Source organism: Lepidochelys olivacea (assembly GCF_965140295.1).
Source record: "Lepidochelys olivacea isolate rLepOli2 genome assembly, chromosome: 1".
NCBI lineage: Eukaryota > Metazoa > Chordata > Testudines > Cheloniidae > Lepidochelys > Lepidochelys olivacea.
In genome coordinates this window covers 116,764,092-116,783,825 of record NC_140411.1, presented here as the reverse complement: position 1 = coordinate 116,783,825, position 19,734 = coordinate 116,764,092, and the positions used below count along the sequence as shown (strand labels likewise).

At 44.2% G+C, this 19,734-nt stretch overlaps 1 protein-coding gene across 2 annotated transcripts in view; it reads right to left on the bottom strand.

Moving 5' to 3' along the window:
- Positions 1-15,493, bottom strand: part of FHL2 (four and a half LIM domains 2) — a 64,019-nt gene extending 48,526 nt beyond the window's left edge. Inside the window, exons 1-2 of one of the 2 annotated variants that reach the window (XM_084611360.1) lie at positions 15,377-15,480; positions 12,720-12,799 (exon numbers count right to left, since the gene is read on the bottom strand). The gene's annotated coding sequence lies outside the window, so the exon portion shown is untranslated. Of the gene's footprint in view, positions 1-12,719; positions 12,800-15,376 lie in introns of both variants that reach the window. The other variant, XM_084611361.1, reaches the window with a different exon arrangement.
- Positions 15,494-19,734: the final 4,241 nt, after the last annotated feature.

The window sequence follows — 19,734 nt, the reverse complement described above, 5'->3', positions numbered from 1 at the left end:
AGTGACAGACAGGTTCTCATGGCTTGGTAGTTTTCAAGAATGTTTATTGTAATATAGAGGGGAAAACCAGTCATCTCACTGGGCTATTTCTGAAATGTCAACTATTTCCTCAGAATGTCTGTGCATTGTTACTATGTTATAAGACAGGAGATATCAACAGTAATAGTTTAATTCAAGGTAACCAGTCTCCAGTGGAGACTGAAAGTGAGCAGGCCAATGTGACACAGTTCAATATGTTGTTTGTCGGTGTGTATGAAATTACACTTTGCCGTTCATCCTCACGGGTCATCAGGCTCTGCAGAGGGTCTGCGACAGATGAAGCAGGTAGGAAGACAGAGAACTGCCGATGGAAACCTCATTCCAAGTCTTGCTGACTGTGTTATAAAGATCTCTCCACGTTGAAAAGCCGAGGGGCTGGGCTTGTGGTGCTGCTGTGAACGGAGCAGGTCAGAGGAGGCGATAGTGTTAGGACACACAAGGAAGCTGAAGGGAACATAAGTGAGAGTGATGCAGGGTCTCCCAACTAATGACAAATTCCTATTTTGATGATGATCTGAGTCTTGGGCAGCCAGTGAGGCTGAGGCACTGCATTAAAGCAGCTGACCGGTCCCATACTGGGTGAACAGCGCTGCTAGAAGAGACGCCTCAACTCTGCATGGAGCAAAGAGAGCAAAATCCTCATGGTTCCAACTTACATCTGACCTTCCCTTCTGGTGTTGCTCACAGACCAAGTCAACTTCTCCTGTGTCTGATCAGGAGTTGGGGGGATGTGGGGAACCTGGGCCCACCCCCTACACCAGGATCCAGCCCAGGACCCTGTGGATAGCATCTGTCTATGTCTCCTATATCAGTGGCATGACAGCTATAGCTGCAACTCCCTGAGCTTCTTCCCCATGGCCTCCCCCCAGCGCCTTCTTTATCCTCACCGGAGGATCTTCCTCCTGAAGCCTGACCACACTTGTACTCCTCAGTCCTCCAGCAGCATACCTTCTCACTCCCTGCTCCTTGCATGCCCTTCCCTAACTGATGGGAGGTCCTTTTTAAACCAGGTGTCCTGATTAGTCTGCCTGCCATAATTGATTCTAGTATATTCTTAATTGGCTCCAGGTGTCTTAATTAGCTTGCCTGTCTTAACTGGTTCTAGCAGGTTCCTGATTGCTCTAGGGCAGCCCCTGCTCTGGTCACTCAGGGAACAGAAAACTGTTCATCCAGTGGCCAGTGTATTTGCCTTCAACCAGACTCCTGTACCCCACTGGTCTGGGTCTGTCACAGTTCACTTCAGCTCTGGTTCAGATTCTTGGCAGAAACAGAACTGCACAGAAAGAAAAACTGAAGGGGAAAAGTGGAAAGAAAAACTATAGAATGAGTCAGAGGGCGAAGAACTATAAAATAAGTGAAGGAAACACTGAGTGAAAACAAGGAAACTAGAAAGACATTATCGGAAACATAATTGTAAAGCTAAAATGGCAAAAGAAACTAATGAAAGAGAATCACAGGTCATAATACTACAGTCATTATTGAAGCAAAACTTGCACTGAGTTCAAAAGGGGAGTTTTTTCTCTATAAGGACTGTAGAATCATAGCCCAGTTTTCCTCTCTGGATGCTACTATTTTTGAAGACACGGTTTAAGAAGTACTGCTCTATCTCATCCCACAGTATTCTTGCCAGCAAGTTAAAGAAGTATGGGCTGGATGAATGGACTATAAGGTGGATAGAAAGCTGGCTAGATTGTCGGGCTCAACGGGTAGTGATCAATGGCTCCATGTCTAGTTGGCGCTGGTATCAAGTGGAGTGCCCCAAGGGTCGGTCCTGGGGCCGGTTTTGTTCAATATCTTCATTAATGATCTGGAGGATGGTGTGGATTGCACCCTCAGCAAGTTTGCAGATGACACTAAACTGGGAGGAGAGGTAAATACGCTGGAGGGTAGGGATAGGATACAGAGGGACCTACACAAATTGGAGGATTGGGCCAAAAGAAATCTGATGAGGTTCAACAAGGACAAGTGCAGAGTCCTGCACTTAGGACAGAAGAATCCAATGCACCGCTACAGACTAGGGACTGAATGGCTCGGCAGCAGTTCTACAGAAAAGGACCTAGGGGTTACAGTGGACGAGAAGCTGGATATGAGTCAACAGTGTGCCCTTGTTGCCAAGAAGGCCAATGGCATTTTGGGATGTATAAGTAGGCGCATTGCCAGCAGATCGAGGGACGTGATCGTTCCCCTCTATTCGACACTGGTGAGGCCTCATCTGGAGTACTGTGACCAGTTTTGGGCCCCACACTACAAGAAGGATGTGGAAAAATTGGAAAGAGTCCAGTGGAGGGCAACAAAAATGATTAGGGGACTGGAACACATGAGTTATGAGGAGAGGCTGAGGGAACTGGGGATGTTTAGTCTACGGAAGAGAAGAATGAGGGGGGATTTGATAGCTGCTTTCAACTACCTGAAAGGGGGTTCCAAAGAGGATGGCTCCAGACTGTTCTCAGTGGTAGCTGATGACAGGACAAGGAGTAATGGTCTCAAGTTGCAGTGGGGGAGGTTTAGGTTGGATATTAGGAAAAACTTTTTCACTAGGAGGGTGGTGAAACACTGGAATGCATTACCTAGGGAGGTGGTGGAATCTCCTTCCTTAGAAGTTTTTAAGGTCAGGCTTGACAAAGCCCTGGCTGGGATGATTTAATTGGGGATCAGTCCTGCTTTGAGCAGGGGGTTGGACTAGATGACCTCCTGAGGTCCCTTCCAGCCCTGATATTTTATGATTCTATGATCTCCTTGAACTGAAGATAGTTGGGGGCTCCCTGTTTTATATAAAGATTCTTTTATGTGGTAGCGATTTATTTCTGCCCAGTGACATGGTTTGTCTATTCCACATATAGCATGAGAGGCTCAGAGATTGAGTCTCAGACATACATTATGATTAAAAATATTAACTCTAGCCATGCACTTTGAAGTAGCAGTCTTACCATTGATCCTTCTAGCCCCATGTTCCTTTTGAACTCTATAAATGTCCAGTCCCTTCTAAATAATAGGATTCAATACATTAATTTGTTGCTGATGTTGATTCTGATCTCTGGCCACTTATACATAACATTAACCCACAACTAGTCCACTTAATTATAAATGAAAAAATGCCTCTTAAAATTGCTATACACATATATTGGATTTCTTCCTGTAATGTTTTCCATAAACAGGCTGCCTACATGTGTTTTGAACTTCATGGGAATGGCTTTGTTTTAAAATAAAAATGAAATTTGCTGAAGCAGACTGCTTTCCAGTAAATAACATGATATGCCTTGAAAGCTGAGGTGACGCTGATGCCAAAGAATGCCACTTTTGAAATTATTACTGAAATGGTAGAAAATATAAATGTGTGAAGTATTCAGGCCTGGGGTGGGATGAAAGGGACTCAGGCACTCAACTGCTATTAAAAGTTAAATGGGCCTCTCACAGTTTGTATGGCAACTTCCACCTTCTCTGTATGTATATATATATCTATCTTCTTACTATATGTTCCATTCAAAGCCTCCGATGAAGTGGGCTGTAGCCCACGAAAGCTTATGCTCTAATAAATTTGTTACTCTCTAAGGTGCCACAAGTACTCCTGTTCTTTTTATTAAAAGTTAAGGGGGGTTGGGTGCACAACTTCTCTAGATGTTCTTTAAAACCCCACCTATAATATGACTTGTCTGTCCTATTGTGGTTTTCATTCATTTTCTGTTCTTTACAATAGTCTAAGCTGTTACATTTTAGAATGATGGTGTGCTAGGTTCAGGTTCCATTCTATTTTTAGAATGTGACTTTCTTGTAATTAATACATAGATATTGTTCAGAATAGCAGTACTCTCTTCTCTTCTTCAAACAATCTTATCCCACCACTTGTTTTCAAAATATTAAATAAAGGTATTTGAAGCTGATGGTTAATAACTGAAAAGATTGATGCTCAAATTTATTTTTCATATTCAGAACCAACATTCAGGATTTTATTCAGGTTGGAAGGACTACTTGGAACATTATAGTACCAAGAAGGTATTCTATTTGCTTACTATAGAAAATAGTAAGTGGAAGGTGCACGCGCGTGTGTGTGTCTGTCTGTCTGTATCTGCCTGTCCTGTTACTCCACTGAGGACAAAACATTCCATGTGAGTGTAACAAAGGTAGGAAGTAGACAAGAGAATGGTGAAAATATTTATATACCCAAGGCCTTGTGAAAAAATGAGTGCAACAAAATTAGGTCAAGAAAATACATGTATCTAGGCAGATGTCATCAGTAAGAAACAAAAAGGAAAGAACTCATAGTGAATAAAACTTTTTACTGTGACTGTGATAAAATGTTAGTCACAGGAGTATCGCCGTTTGTCCAAGAAGAAAAGTCACAACTTCATACGCCAACAATTTTTGTTCTAAGCACACACTTATTTTTACTGTGGAAGCACGGGAAGAACCCCTTTCACCAGTGGGAGCACACTGTGCTGGATGCTGCACAAGAGGAAGGTCCTTGCCCAGAAGGCTTAAAATTTAAATAGATAAGAGACAATAATAGGCAAATTACATTAATACAAAAGGTGAAAGGTGTATTTGTTGTGACTTCTTTAATTTATTTAGTTAAACTGTCTCGGTCCTTCCCCTACCTCCCCCATACCACATCGTCCAAATGTCCCAGCTAGGCTGCAACACCACTAATGCCTCAACATATCGTTGCTCCATCCTGCCCTCCCTGTGGAAGTGTAACCCATGCCTGCTTGGTGTGGCACTCTGTCCCCCTCTCGTGGCAGCTAGACCAGCTAAAGACCCATGAGCCTGCTCCCGGCTTGGCTAAAAGATGTGTGTGTTTTAGCTCATGCAACAGCAGCTCATGCATTAAGCTCCAGAGGTCCCATGTTTGATCCCAGCCACCGCTGACCGGGATCTGCCAGTGTTACAGATGCAGCTATAAAGGAGAACTGGTAGGTGGGCGAGAAATAAACATAGCCAATATGATGGTAATTATGTTAGCGAAGGTGTCTAAAGGCCATGGGCTTTCTTGCTCCTACAGCCAACACTACTCCTGCTGCTTCTCCCCATCACTGAGGAATGTGTGTATTGGACAGCAGCTCCTACCGCACGGCTTGCTACGGGTCAGGGGAGAAAGGTGGAATGGCCTCTCTTCCCTTTGCAAAACATAGATCTTGAAAGTGTGTGGTGACAGAATTCAACGTACAGGATATTAAAATAGAGTAATAACAGCCTTGGCATGTACCATACATAGTGATTTTCTTCTATAGGTTGCAAAGAGCTTTACAAAGGTGGCCAAGCATTAGTTAAACACTTTACAAATGAGGTATCTGATGCATGGAGAGTTTAAGTGCCTTATCCAAGATGGCCTAGTGAGTCAGTGACAGTAAGGAATACAGCAAAAGTCTCCTGAATCCCAGTCCTGTGCTCACTGAATCTAGCCAGCAGTGCCCAAACCGGCAGGTACACCAGGCGGAGCCAACTGGCCGTGGTGCTGGCTATGCCTCATTTCTAGTTGCTTTTACAGGCATCTAGACTTTTCATTGCAAAGAAGAACCTTGGCACCTGTGGAAACTGATGGACAGAAGGGGCAGGGTAGCTGCCTCTCTTAATGGGAGCTTGAGCTGAGGAACAGGAGAAGCAGCAGTGGCAGAGATTGGGATGAGAGGAGCACCTCACAGGAAGGAGAGGCACCACCAGCAGGGTGGCTGGCAGAGAGGCGTGGCAAGTGGTTAGCAGAGCGGCTGGTGGAGAGGCGCGACCAGCAGGTTGGCTGGTGGAGAGGCGTGACCAGCAGGGTGGCTCATGGAGAGGCATGACTAGCAGGGCCGCTGACGGAGAGAAGCTGGTGGAGAGGGCCAGAACAGAGGCCCTCAGAGGCGTGGCAATTGACCGTTGGGGTGTCAAGTGAGTGCCTGAGCAGTGCAGCATGTAAGGTGCCCCCTAACTCTCCCCCCCCTCCACCTCCTGCCTTCCACACTGGGTAGGATGTGAACTCTGCGGATGAACCTCTGAACTCTGGGGTTGCACTGGCCAAGGACAGTCACTGTACATGGGGTACAGAAAAGGGACAGCCACGTTAAAGGGACTTTTGGGTTACTGGACTTAACACCCTGAGGGGAAAAGGACACTGTCCATCTTACTTGGGGGTGGGTCTTTTGCTCATGGTTTGTGTTGATGAGCCCTAGTTGTGGTGTTTTCCCAAATTAATGCTGGGCTAATTTCCTCCTTTTATTAAAAGTTTTTGCTATACTCAGACTCTGTGCTTGTGAGAGGAGAAGTATTGCCTCTTAGAGGCACCCAGAGGGTGGTGTGTAATTGTCCCAGGTCACTGGTGGGGGCTCGAGCTGGTTTTGTGTTGTATTGTTGAAAAGGAACCCCTAGATTCTGAACTCCGCCCTTGTTGCTGCTGGCTCCACCTGGCAGAAGGGTTACATGTGTATGTTGCCATCGGTAGCAGGAGCTGAAAGAGGGGATGGAGAATGTGCCTCTCCATTTTGGAGCAGCAGCAGCAAAGAGCACTGTTGAACGCATGGCCTCCAAGCCTGAAGGCTTGTCTATACGTACTTTCATCCATACCAGAAAGGTGTGAATTCTAGGGCAACCTAGTGTATCATTCACTAACTAGCCTGTGTGGACCATGCTGGCATACACTAAAAGTTTTCTGGTGAGCAGGACAAGTGGGGTAGAGGGTGGGGATATGGGGGAAGGAGGTGAAGTGGGGGGAAGAGGCAGTGGGGAAGGAAAGGGAATGGGATGGGGCAGGGGGCAGATGTGGGATGGGGAGGAGCATAGGGGCAGGGGGGAGAGGAAAGGGGATGAGATGGGGAGACGAAGAGGAGGGGAGAGGATGGGGAAGTGGGGAAGGGGTGGGGGGGAATGGGGGAAAGCAGGAGCCCTGCATGCAGCATCTCTCAGCAGCAGCAGCTGGTGCTCCCCTGTTAAGCTGGCCCATCCGCTCCCAGCACCGGCAGCCCACCTCCAGTGGGTACCCCTGCCATAGGTACCCCCTCTAGTGCTCTCCAAATACCCTCTTCAGCACCACCAGATATCCCTCCCAGTACACAGACACCCCTCCAGCACCCCCCAAATACCCTCTCCAGTGTCCTCTATTTGGGAACTTGAAATATGGTAACCCTAGGGGTCGCTCTGTTCTCACAGCCTTGGTTTTGGGAGCTGGCGGGAGCGAGTCTTACCTGCCAGCAGCCGCCTGCCCCCAGCACCTGAGCTGGGCACCAGGTTTGCACGGCTGAGCTCAAAGCTTGGGCTGTGAGACCGAGATCCTGGCAGCCATGGGGCTGGGGCAGGGGAGCAAGGGTAGGTTCTGCTCTGCGAGCAGGGAGTGTGGGGAGCGGCTGCAATGGCAGGTCCCTGGGCAGTGAGCAGGGTTTGACCGGGCTGCTGAGAGGCAGGTGCCCCAGGGGAATGAGTCCTCCAGGGAATAGGGAGCATCTCATGGCAGCCAGGCTCCATGGGCAGCGGCCAGCTCCAGAGGGTGTCACCAGCCAGCGCTGAGCTCCTTCAGGGAAGAGGCAAGAGTGTGCCAGGCGCTGCTCAGCGCTGTGCCCAGCTGTGCAGACCTGGCCTGGCTTGGAAAACAGGGCAGGGAGGGCTGCTGGGAAGCCAGCCAGTGTCCCGGCTCCCACAGTGTGGAGAGCCAGGGGTCCGAGCGGCTCCTACCAGCTTCCGATCTGCTGGCTCCGGGCAGGAGGCAACCATTTGCAAACTGTGGGGCGCATCGCCCTAGGAAGGTGTGCCCCACAGTTTGAAAACCTCTGTGCTAAATAGGAGGCAGAAAACTGGGTGGGGGCCATGTGACCCCACATGCCCCCCACCACACGTCACCGCTTCGGGGTGAAAATATGGCTGCACGCCCTGGGCGCTAAAATGCTTAGTTACGGCTCTGCCCCCAGTTGCCAACTGTGACACCTCGCAGCCCCAATGGGCATGGCACCTGAAATAGCTTCCCTTTGGAGCCTGTGGACAGGAGCAGTGTGCCGTGACACGGAAGCAGCGTTCCTGAAACAAAGTATGATTTATTCACTCTCCGAAGTGTATTTAAAACAAGAAACTTAAACACCTGCTGCCTCCCCCATGCTTGGCATTCACCTCAAGCCCCTTGGTAGACATGACTTAGCCTTGGTGCCACTCTATTTTCTTGGGGACCAAGTTACAGCCTGCTTGTGGCAGACCCAGGCTCTCAGGTTTTGACTACACAGCAAAAAAAACACCCCATGGCTGGTCTGTGCCAGCCGACTTGGGTTTGCGGGGCTTGGGCTGCGGGGCTGTTTCCCTGCTGTGCAGACGTCCAGGCTCGGGCTGGAGCCTGAGCTCTGGGACCCTCCCACCTCACAGGGACCTAGAGCAGGAGCAGCGAAAGCTTCCTAAAAGTGGGGAGGCCTCTGGGGCCCGAACTGTGGCCCCACTCTTTCCCCACCCCCACTTACTCTTCTCTGCCTCCTCTCCCCTGCCTGTTATTTGCCTTATGGACGGTAAAACGTGTGGGGCTATGGGCCCCTGGTCCCCCCTGTTCTGGCACCCCTGCTTTAGAGCCTGGACTTCAGCCCGAGCCAGGCATCTACACAGCAGTGGAACTGCCCTGCAACCCAAGCCCTGCAAGCCTGAGTCAGCTGGCACGGGCCAGCCACGGGTGTCCAGTCACAGGTGTCTAGTTGCTGTGTAGACATACACTCGGATTGACAGAGGGTCTCTTGTATCCCTATCAGTACTCACCGATGCTCCCTGAGCAGCTTCTCTCAACTCATTCAAACCCTGTAGGCTGGGGTCCTGTAATAGTTTAATATACAAAACTGTTCTAACCTGAATGGGGCCAGGTAGGAAGTATTTCCCAATTAACAGCTTCCCTATTTTTTCCTCAAGGACTCTCATCTGTGTCATTGTTTTACTTTCCTTGCTTGGTTCCTCTACCAATCCCTTTGATCCATTTCCCTAGCAAGTAACCCATCATAAACAAACACACAGATATTCACCATATCCATTAAAATAGTACAGCTATTTCCCACTTTGTCACATATGACAATAACAGGATTTTGTCTATACTGTAAGATGAAACTGCAGTAGTAAATCTAGTTCCTCTTTACAGTGTAAAGCTGTATGTTACTGTATTGACACAGCTATTGCTAGTCCTGGTAGATTTGTTTTTGCAATATTCATAGATGGTGATGCGATTTCCTCATTATATTCCTTTACACTACAAAAACGTTATGGTTTTATTTACAATTGTGACATCTTACTAAACCTGAATTTTATTATCACAAAGCTCAGTAATGCTAGTGGGACAAATCTTGAAGTCCTTTCTCTAGCAAAAGTCTTACCAAAATCAGTGGGAGTTTTGCCTGAGTGAGGACTGATTAAAAATGGAGGGCCTCGGGCTGTGTCCCAGTTAGGAACTCCAAGGTCTCTCATGTTAGAATATCATTTTGGCTGTTTTTTTTTTCTCCTTTGAGTACCTTGTTACCAGACTTAGTTAACAAAGTACTATCTGCAGAGACAAAGTCTGCTCTCATTACACATTTATAACCCTGTAGAAGATTGAGGGCAGAATCTGATGATAACATGGTTGCACAAATAATTGAAGAGATACTCTATTCCTGGTGGTGATCCCTGAGCTAGAAAAAAAAGCAGCTTGACATTCAGGTCCCAGGTTGACCTTGCAAGGCTGCCAGTAAATCCATCATTATCTGAGTAAACTGAGCATGCTTAGTGTAGAAATCACTGAGAAGTGATAAATGTGGAACTCTGCCAGGCCACTTTTACAGTCTCTTTTTGGAAGAGAACTGGATTTTCAGCCTGGGTGCAGTGGGGAAGAGTTAAGACTGAGCACGGGAATGCAAAGGAACAGAGGTGTTTTGTGAGGGCAAAGCTGACTGCAACATGTTTTAAAAGATCAGAAACCACATCCTACCTTTACCAGGAAAATGGTTTCTTTTTAATGTTTAAATTAAAAAAAAAATCATTACTACTTTAGCAAACAAAGAAAGGAAGTTAAAAAAAAGTGTAAAATGACAGAATCCTATGTTCTAGGTGGTCAACAGCCATTGTCACTGGAGCTGCTTTGATATGTTTGAAAAGTGGTTCAGTAAAAACATATTGTTGTTCCAGTTCATGGCATCAAGCCATGATAGCACCAATGATCAGGCAAAATCGCATTCAGATTGTCTGTTTAGAAAACCTATTAGTACTTCCATCACAGATTCATTTTTGCAAAAATATATAAGGTGGTATAAACGTGTAGAGGCCTGAAACTTATTCTAGACTTCTTGGCCCAAAAGTACAATGTTCTTACAAGTTTAAAATAAATGTGTCTGTTCTTATGAGGCGATTGTCTATATCTATTATATTTTAAAATTAGCCAAATGGAAAATAACATTTTAGATATATATATTTACACTCGCTGGTTTAAAATGTTATTTTCTATTTGGCTAATTTTAAAATTATTTCTGTTCAAATAATGAAGTCTGGCTGGTGATTAGTGCACAAATATAGTTTTATGACTTTTTGGGTTTTGGAAATGAAAAATTATGAAGAACACCCTGAGGTAAATTTCTACAGAATCACATAGTGCATGAAACAAAGAAAATTCAGTACTAGATTGCCAACCCCAAAGACTGCTACCACCAGATCCCTGAACTGGAAGGATCACCTGTAGCAGGATAAAGTAGTCCAGGCTCTCTGCCTGTTCAGTCCTTTGCCTCTGTTGAGATGGCCAACAAGGTTGCCAGTTTTTGACGGTGGTTGTTATGAGATGCACACCAGCCCAGTAGGAACTGGACTGAGTTGACCATCAGATATAGCTTTTAGTCACTACTGATCTGGGCTGGATACAAACCTGAGGCGATTTAGATGTTAGGGGCTCTGTATTCCATTGCCAGGCTCTTGAGTCACCCAGACCTTCAAACACAGACAATTGCTAACAGGGTCCTACGCGTAACAGGAAAGCCAGCCTCCGGCACCCTCTCTCTTGAATCTATTCTCTGTGTTTCACTTCCTTTTCACTTATAAGGTGTAATTGTTTCTGTAGAGTATTGCTTCCTATTGCAACTACAATCTTTCTCCAGCTGAAAAGGAAGAATTCATGACTAAAAGTGTTTCTCCCACCAACACCGCCTTCTTTTGACACAACCTGCTCATTTCTGCACTACCAGACCCGCAGATTGGAACCTGCCTTGAAGAGTTGAAAACAGCATTAGGAAGTGGAGCTAGAGCAATAAGAAAGGCCCAGTTCACCTCACCAAAAAAAAAAAAAAAAAAAAAAAACCAGAATAATTACAAAGCGAAAGAAGACAAAAGGGAACAATGAGAGGGAAGTGGGTCACATCTGTATTATTACAATGACTCCATATTGCATCAGTTTTGCAATATGTTCCTTGGGAAGACACTTGCTGTCCTCATCCTCAGGATTCAGGAAAGCATCCTGGTTCACAAAAGTAGAAGGATGGAGGAGTGACTAGTACTAGCCTGGGACATAGAAGAGCTGGGTTTAATTCCCTGCTCTGCTACAGTCGTCCTGTGTGACCTTGGGCAAGTCACGTAGTCTCTCTTCATTCCCTATTTGTGAAATGGAGATAATAATACTTCTCTATCTCACAGGTAGAGATGACTGGTACGTGCTGATGGGAGTGGGGAGTGCAATTTAAAGGTTCACCCCACACACACAGTTTGAGTCACGCCCCTCCCTCTTACCCTCAGCGGCCCCTCTCTGCAGCTTGCAGCTGTTTGCTACTGCCTTTCTCTCTCTAACTTTGTTCTGCACCATTGGTGCCAGACAACAGAACTTCACTTGGGCTTTCCTGTTGTCCCTTATTGGGCCCTACACAGCCTCCAAACCCTTCTCAGCTCCTAGAGCTAACAGTTATTTCAGAAGGTGAGTCTCGTGCCCCTTTGTTTCCCCATCTTGCCACAGCATCAGTGGAAACAGATAGATAGGACTGCATTGTGATAATGTCCTTTGTACTTTCGGAGTTAAAGTACTCAGGGTTAGATAAATGGCAGAATAGTGGGTTACTGGGTGGTGATGTTAATTAGTAGGGCTACTATTTTGTCACACAGGTCATGGAAATCGCAAATTGAATAAAGTCTGTGAAACAAAGTGGCATTGCAACCTGGCAAATGGGATTGCAGTGCCACACAGGTTTGGCCCATCTGCCCCTCCACCTACAGGGAGCACATAGGCCAAACCTAAGTGGTGCTGTGACCATGTGTGCCATGTTGCAATGCACGGAGAGGGGATCCAGACTCAGGCCCTCAACACACACACATACCCCAACCTTTCAGCATCTTCTGACCACTGGAGTGAAACTGCGGTGAAAAAATGTCAACAACAAGTGCAAGCAAGGTGGGAAATATTTGGTGACCTTTCTGGGACTTATCTATTTTTTCCTGCACCTTTGCTATGAAATTTACTAAAAATGTCCAAAATTGTAGCCTTATCCATTAATAATGTAGGAAGTCAAATGAGATACATCTGATTTTTGCTACAGTCCTGTGGAGGAGTTTGACTTTGCTTTGTTAGCTGCAAACTGCCAATCAGAAGCATGCCATCTACGTTACACTGAAATCCTAGTTTCCTACAAGGGAAGGTGCGCAAATTTAAATTAAAAAAAAAGTTAAAATTCAGTAGTTAGAATTCAGTATCAGTTTTAAAGGGAAAGTTCTAACTTGAATATATATATATTTTAAATGTTAGAAGTAGTTTCAGAATTTACCTCTGCTCCGCTTGTACGCACGTGACAATGTGGTTTGGAAAATCATATTTTCCTATTTTTTAGACATCCTTTACTCTCCCCTGTTGCCATATGAAAGAACAACACAGAGAATTACACTTAAAATGCTGTCAAAGGCACAAAGTAAACAAACTGAAAAATAGAAGGAAAATACTTTTTCTTCTAATCACTTTCAGTTGTAGTAATCTGAGGTAATAATTGTAATCATAATCAGCCAATCAATTTCCAACAGAAGTTTGGTTTGTATTTGTATTTGTTTTTTAAAAATTCACAGTGTCCCTTTAAAATATATATCATTTAACTTTTCTTCCTTCTATGTTTGTGTAGAGAAATAGTCTATAGAAAATATGTAAAGTTGGTCACACTTTTTTTAAAAAGTAGGGACTATGTATAATATGCAGCCAAACTTCCTAAAACTAATCAGTCTTGTATGATGAAATGACATTGTTGAAATTGCCCTAGATTTATCATTGTCAGACTGAACTCACCAGGATACAAAGATAAAGATAAAGTATTACAGCCAGTAATAATTAGTCTAACGTAAAAACAACTGTCTGAGGCAGTTCAGATACTACTAACTTCCTATGGTCTGATCAGACTTTTTTCATTTAGCTAAAAAGAAGGAAGAACAGTAGAGAAAAATATTAACATTTTGTACTGTTACACACCTGTGCAAGCTCAGTGCCATTTAAAATAAAAGGAAAAGGGTGAAATTATGGTCTCATTGAAATCAATGGGAGATTTGGGCAAAATTCCCCATGATTTCAATGGGACCAGGATTTCACCCAAACTATGGTCTCTGTTTATTTTTTTTCCTTATAAAACAGCCCTTTAGAGTTTCTATATTGAACAACTGTTTTAATGGATTTACTCTCACCACACCTCTTGCCAGCTACTGTCAAAAGTTTGCCTTGTTCTGATTAGTTGGATATTTGGAAGGGAAAAACAAAGTTATTCATCCATTAATCATATTTTTCAAATGCTAGTTATTAACAGGGAATTATTGTTAAGGCTGCTTTTTAAATTGATTAATTTTTGGTTTCTCTTTTTCTCTCTCTGTATATACAAATTTCACTTTTAAAATCAAATGCAATGAAAAGCACTAAATTCCCTTTTAAAATATCCCTGCATCACACTGGCATTTTTTTCAAAGTAACATAAAATGTAAACTCATCTTTGGGCCAGACACTTATAGAAAGCATCTGTAAAATCAAACTTCCAATTCTTCATTGTGGATCCTTGCACTTGTTGCTTGTTAAGGGCGAATAAAAATCCCAAGAAAGGGTCAATATGCAAAGCTGATGACATATTAACAATAATTGCCTAGCAAGAATGATTGTTTTATTTCTCTCTGTTTCTGCCTAGAGGTTAGACCCGGGAACTGGGGATTTGAAGACCAGGGCAAGACACTATTTTGATGGAAGTGGGGCTGTTCTTTAGTATGAATACTGTATTGTAACTTGGTTACTGGGATGTTTACTGTAGGATTATGTTGATTTAGTTTTTGTTGGAAAAAACATGCAGGAAGTCAACTGAAATATTGCTATGGACTTCAGTGGGCTTTGGATCAGGCCCTAAGTGTCCTGATCTCCAGAAGTGCTGAGAATTTACAATGCTGATGAAACACCTGGGAGCTTGGAACTTTGAAAATCAGCCTACATTAATTTCAATCCCTCAATAATAGTATGGTAAATAACCTTGGGGCACAAAACTTGTAAGTGTTGGCTTTTATCCCTAGATGTACAGTCTGGGCAATAATTCTTACTTGTCCATGTAAAGCACTTTGAGATCCTTGGTTGAAAGGTCCTCTCAATAAAAGCATTATTCTATATAAAACGGTGAGTATGTAAATGAAAATACACACAATCTTCTATACACATATGCAAACAATCTTATTTTTCCAAAGAGGTTTCCTTGTATAGACTTCACTTGAAAATTAGCACTCTCAAGAGATCAGGATAACGATAATTTAATGTAACGTTAAACTGATAATTGAAGTTTGGCAGGTATTGCTAATGCTATTTCACACGTTAGTTATGAAGAATTCCTGCTTGACACTTGAGTAACACAGCAGTGCTTTTCAATTTCTTCTTTTGCACAGTTGCCATAATCCATAAGTAATTGTTTAAACATGTAATCAGCATCATCTGTAATTTGCCCCAGGCCATTAGGAAATGGTGTCAAAGAGAAAAAGCTGAACAGCAATATGGTCCTTCTTTGGATTTTGCATCCAGTTTCCAAATATTCATCAGTCAAGGAGAAGGTGCTGACAGAGAAAAATGTATCAAGAGCTTTCTGCCTAAAGTCATTCAATTTCCTATTCCAGCGAAGGAAAGTGGCTATACTTACAGATGGGTGTATCTTTCACAACATGAAAACATGACACTATATTATTAGTGCTGAAATGTAAAGAGCAATAGTTATTTAGCACCTGGCTCCCACCAGCAGGCTGACAACTTAGAGAAATGAAAATGGTACATGTACTTTGTTAGACAGCAAGAAACAAACAAGCTATTCAATATCCACTCCCTGTAAGAGGGAAGCATCTAGCTCACCATCTATACATAGAATGCTGACAATCTACTTCCCCTCTGCGGGCGAGGAGGAAGGACAGCAAAGAAACTGTTGTTTGCTCTTACCTTGCTGCAGCCTGGTGATTCTTCTGCTGTCTAGTCTGAGAATGAGAGTACAGGAACTAGTGCAGCAGCTTATTGCTGCATTGGATTACCCAAACTATGTATTTAGTAATTAGACAGTCAGGCCTTTGTTAGCTAGATGAGCTATAAATACACTATCTCCAAAGAACCAGCCATCTACAGGAGATAAGAACCACAACACCTCAGTGCATCCAGCCTTTTAAGGCAGCGTAATTACAGTCACACCAGACCTGGAATGGAAAGGAGCTGCCTTGCTCTTAGCAACCCCCATCCCTTTGTTCTGTTTAATTTGGAGACAGCTGAGATTTATATATACTTACCCATCTGTGTAAAGTGCTTTGGAATCCTCTGGATATTACACTGCTTAACTATTAGTATTTTATTATAAATATCTGAACAATAAAAAAGCCTCATTTTCAAGTAAGTTTTATTTATCACATGAGAGCTTAGGGCTTAATAAAGACACTTAGGAAGTTTCTATTAGTCTATGTATATAACAGAATCTCAGTTCCTTTAAGTAATCTAGGTAGGGTATATAGCCCCATTGCCATAGAATCTGAGCACCTCACAGTCTATAATATATTTACTTTCATTACACCTCTGTCAGCTAGGAAACTGCTATTAGCCCCACTTTACAAATGGGAAACTGAGATCAAGGTCCTGTCTATATGGCAACTTAGTATGCAGCAGCTGGGGTGTAAATCTACAGCACACTAGCCTGCTGTACACTAACTGACCCTGGGGCCCCCACTCTCATGCACTAGAAGTCCATAGTGCACAGCAGCTCTAAGCACTCTATGATCAGGAGTTAGGATCGGCATGGACAGTTAGTCTGCAGCAGGCTAGTACACTGTGCACTGTAGATTTATATCTCAGCTTGCCACATACTAACAATTCTCTGTATAAACAAGCCCTATGTGACTTGCTCAAGGTCACACAGTAAGTCTGTGCCAGAACTGAATTGAACTGAACCAAATCCCAGCTAGCTCCCTAACCTCTGGATCATCCCTCCTTTCTAATGAAGTTGTTACATCAGTTTAAAGAACTTTCATGCATTTAGGGAACTAAAGACCTATTGTATAATCACAGAGATTAGAGATGGAAAACATTAGATAGGCCTCAGTCATGTGCTGAGAACTATATGGGCAAAGCCCTGAGCCTGTTCAGAGCCTTGTTGACTTCAGTAGGGGCTCTGTACAGGTGCCGGGATCTGCCCATGCAGTTCTCAGGGCAGGCTGAGCACTACCAGTCCATCCCGTTACCAATGTAATATACCTACATCACTGTGCTGACAGGACAGATGCCCCAGAGTTCATAGATTTCAAGGCCAGAAGAGACCATTGTGATCATCTAGTCTGACCTCCTGCATATCACAGGCCATAGAACCTCCCCCAAATAGTTCCTAATGCAGAGCTTTTAGGGAAAAAACATCCAATCTTGATTTTAAAATTGTCAGTGGTGGAAAATCTACCACACCTTGAGTAAATTGTTCTGAAGATTAATTACTCTCACCATTAAAAATGTATGCCCCAGTTCTAATCTGAATTGGTCTAGCTTCACCTTCCAGCCAATGGATCATGTTATACCAGGGATCGGCAACCTTTGGCACGCGGCCCGCCAGGCCAGTGGGAGCTGCGATCGGCTGAACCTGCGGACGCTGCAGGTAAACAAACCGGCCCGGCCCACCAGTGGCTTTCCCTGATGGGCTGTGTCCCAAAGGTTGCCGATTCCTGTGTTATACCTTTCTCTGCTAAATTAAAAAGCACATTATTCAATATTTGTTCCCCATGTAGGTACTTATAGACTGTAATCAAGTCACCCCTTAATCTTCTCTTTGTTAAACTAAATAGATGGAGTTCCTTGAGTCTATTGCATGTTTTCTAATCCTTTAATTATTCTTGTGGCTAGTCCCTTAACCCCTTCCAATTAATCAACATCCTTCTTGAGTTGTGGGCACCAGAACTGGGCACAATATTCAAGTAGCAGTTGCCAAATACAGAAGTAAAATAACCTCTCTACTCCTACTCAAGATTGTCCTGTTTATGCATCCCAGGATTACATAAGCTCTTTTGGCCACAGAATCACACTGGGAGCTCTGTTCAGCTGATTATCCACCCCCGCAAATCTTTTTCAGAGTCACTGCTTCCCAGGATAGAGTCCCTCATACTGTAAGTATGGCCCACCTTCTTGGTTCTTAGTTATATATGTTTACATTTAGCCGTATTAAAACACATATTGTTTGCTTGCACCCAGTTTACCAAGCGATCCAAATAGTTCTGAATTAGTGATCTGTTCTTGTCATGATTTACCACTCTCCCAATTTTTGTGCCATCTGCAAATTTTATCAGTGGTGATTTTATGTTTTCTTCAGGTCATTGATAATAACGTTAAATAGCATAGGGCCAAGAACACATTCCCGTGGAACCCCCACTAGAAACGCACCTGGTCGATGACAATTCCCCATTTACAACTACATTTTGAGACCAAAGTTGAAGTTAGCTTCCCATATTAAGCCTGATTTTGAAATCTCACCATAACTTCCAGTCACAGGGTGACACTGGCCCTTTAAGAGAGAAGAGGCCAGTGTCCTGGACTAGCAAACTGACCCCAATTGGTCTTACAAGAGAGCACATGAGCCGTTGAGGGGAGAGATTAGTATATGAGAGCTGCCAGAGACCAGGAGACTGTAGGCAGTCCCGAAAGTAGTTGTAGGTCTGGGGGAAGGCAGGAGAACAATAAGAGGGATTGACGGTTGACCTCCCCAAGCCAGAGAGCCAGGGCCTGATAGCTGGTGAGGACAGAAGGCAGCTGAGAGAGTTGCCTGCTGACTTTGAAGCCAAAGCAGAAGGCTGAAGGCAGAGGGAGCAGCGAAGGGCTTACCTGCTGATGTCTCCATGCTGGAGCCAGGTGGAGCCACGGGAGCAGTGGACAGGACTGCCTGTTGGCCCATCTGAGACAAAAGGTTAATGGAATGGGAGGGGAGTAATGGATGTTCTCCTGGGAAGGAGGCACTATCAGCAGAGAGGGGTGGAGGTTCCAGCTGGGAAGAGCAGGGTTTCACTTGGGTTGGGGTGGCTGTCCTGGCAGAAGGACAGAAGAGGACCAAAGAGGAGCCCAGATGTGGCACAAGACACCAGCATGTGGCATGTGGACATCAAGGGACTAGCTGTCATGGGACTTCAAGAACTATAGGCATTGAGTGTGATAAATAGAGTCTGATTTGGGGTTTTTGTTAGTGAAATAAACTGGCCCAAAGGAGGGGAATTCCTGAGGCGAGAGAGATTGCATGGAGTTACTGGGGACTGTGAAGGAGGGAAACTGAGGTAGATGCACCTGTTCTGCCACCCACTTCCACAAGAGGCTGCTCCAGGAGGAGTCATCCTGTAACACATCCCCCCAAAAGAAACCAGTTTGGGGTTTTGATAATATCGCAAACCATGTGCCAGGTTTTCTGAAAAGTTGAACCTAAACTGAGTTTTGAGCAAATCGGGGCAAGTTAAGGTTTGGATGGAACTATGCTGGGCGGTATGGTTTTGACTCCAAACCAATCAGAGCTTGGTGTTTTGGGGTTCATTCTAACACAAGAGCTCAAAACAAAATATTCTCTAGCGTGCCAAATAATGCAAATTATCACATGAATAAAGTTTGCTGGAACTTTTACACAGCTGTTTCCTAGGAGTTTTCCATATAAATCCCCCACTTTCAGGCATCATGACAAGGAGCATGATCTGAAAATTTAGATTAGGAATGGGAGAACTATCCCATGGTTTCCTAATGAAAACATTCTTCATCACAGAGTGAGCAGCCTTGTGCCACATGTTACTGTAGCTACTGTGTAAACAGTCCTTTCTCATTTCCCAGAACAATAAACAGTTATGAAACGCTGTATAAGCATCAAGAATGCAGCAGTTAGGATATGTTTTTGGACAGCTCTGGAAAGCCTCAACCTTTCACATTAGCCAATTTTTTGTTTTAGTTATTCAAAGGTCCCAGCTACACTATAAAAATAAGCTGGATGAAACATGTATGCAGTGTTGTTATAGCCATGTTGGGCCCAGGATATTAGACCGGAAGAAGAGCTCTGTGTAAGCTCAAAAGCTTGTCTCTCTCTCTCTCTCTCCAACTGAAGCTTGTCCAATAAAAGATATTAACTCATCCATTCTGTCTCTGGTTGTCCCCAACACAGTTTCATCTTTCAGTGTGTTTTCATGATGCCCCTGATTCACGTTAAATTCCCAGGCTTTAGCATGATTTACAGGGCACACTTAGGTCCCATGTACACTACAAGATGGAACCACGCTGGCGACAAGCATGCTGTAATTTGGTCTCCTGACCCAGTT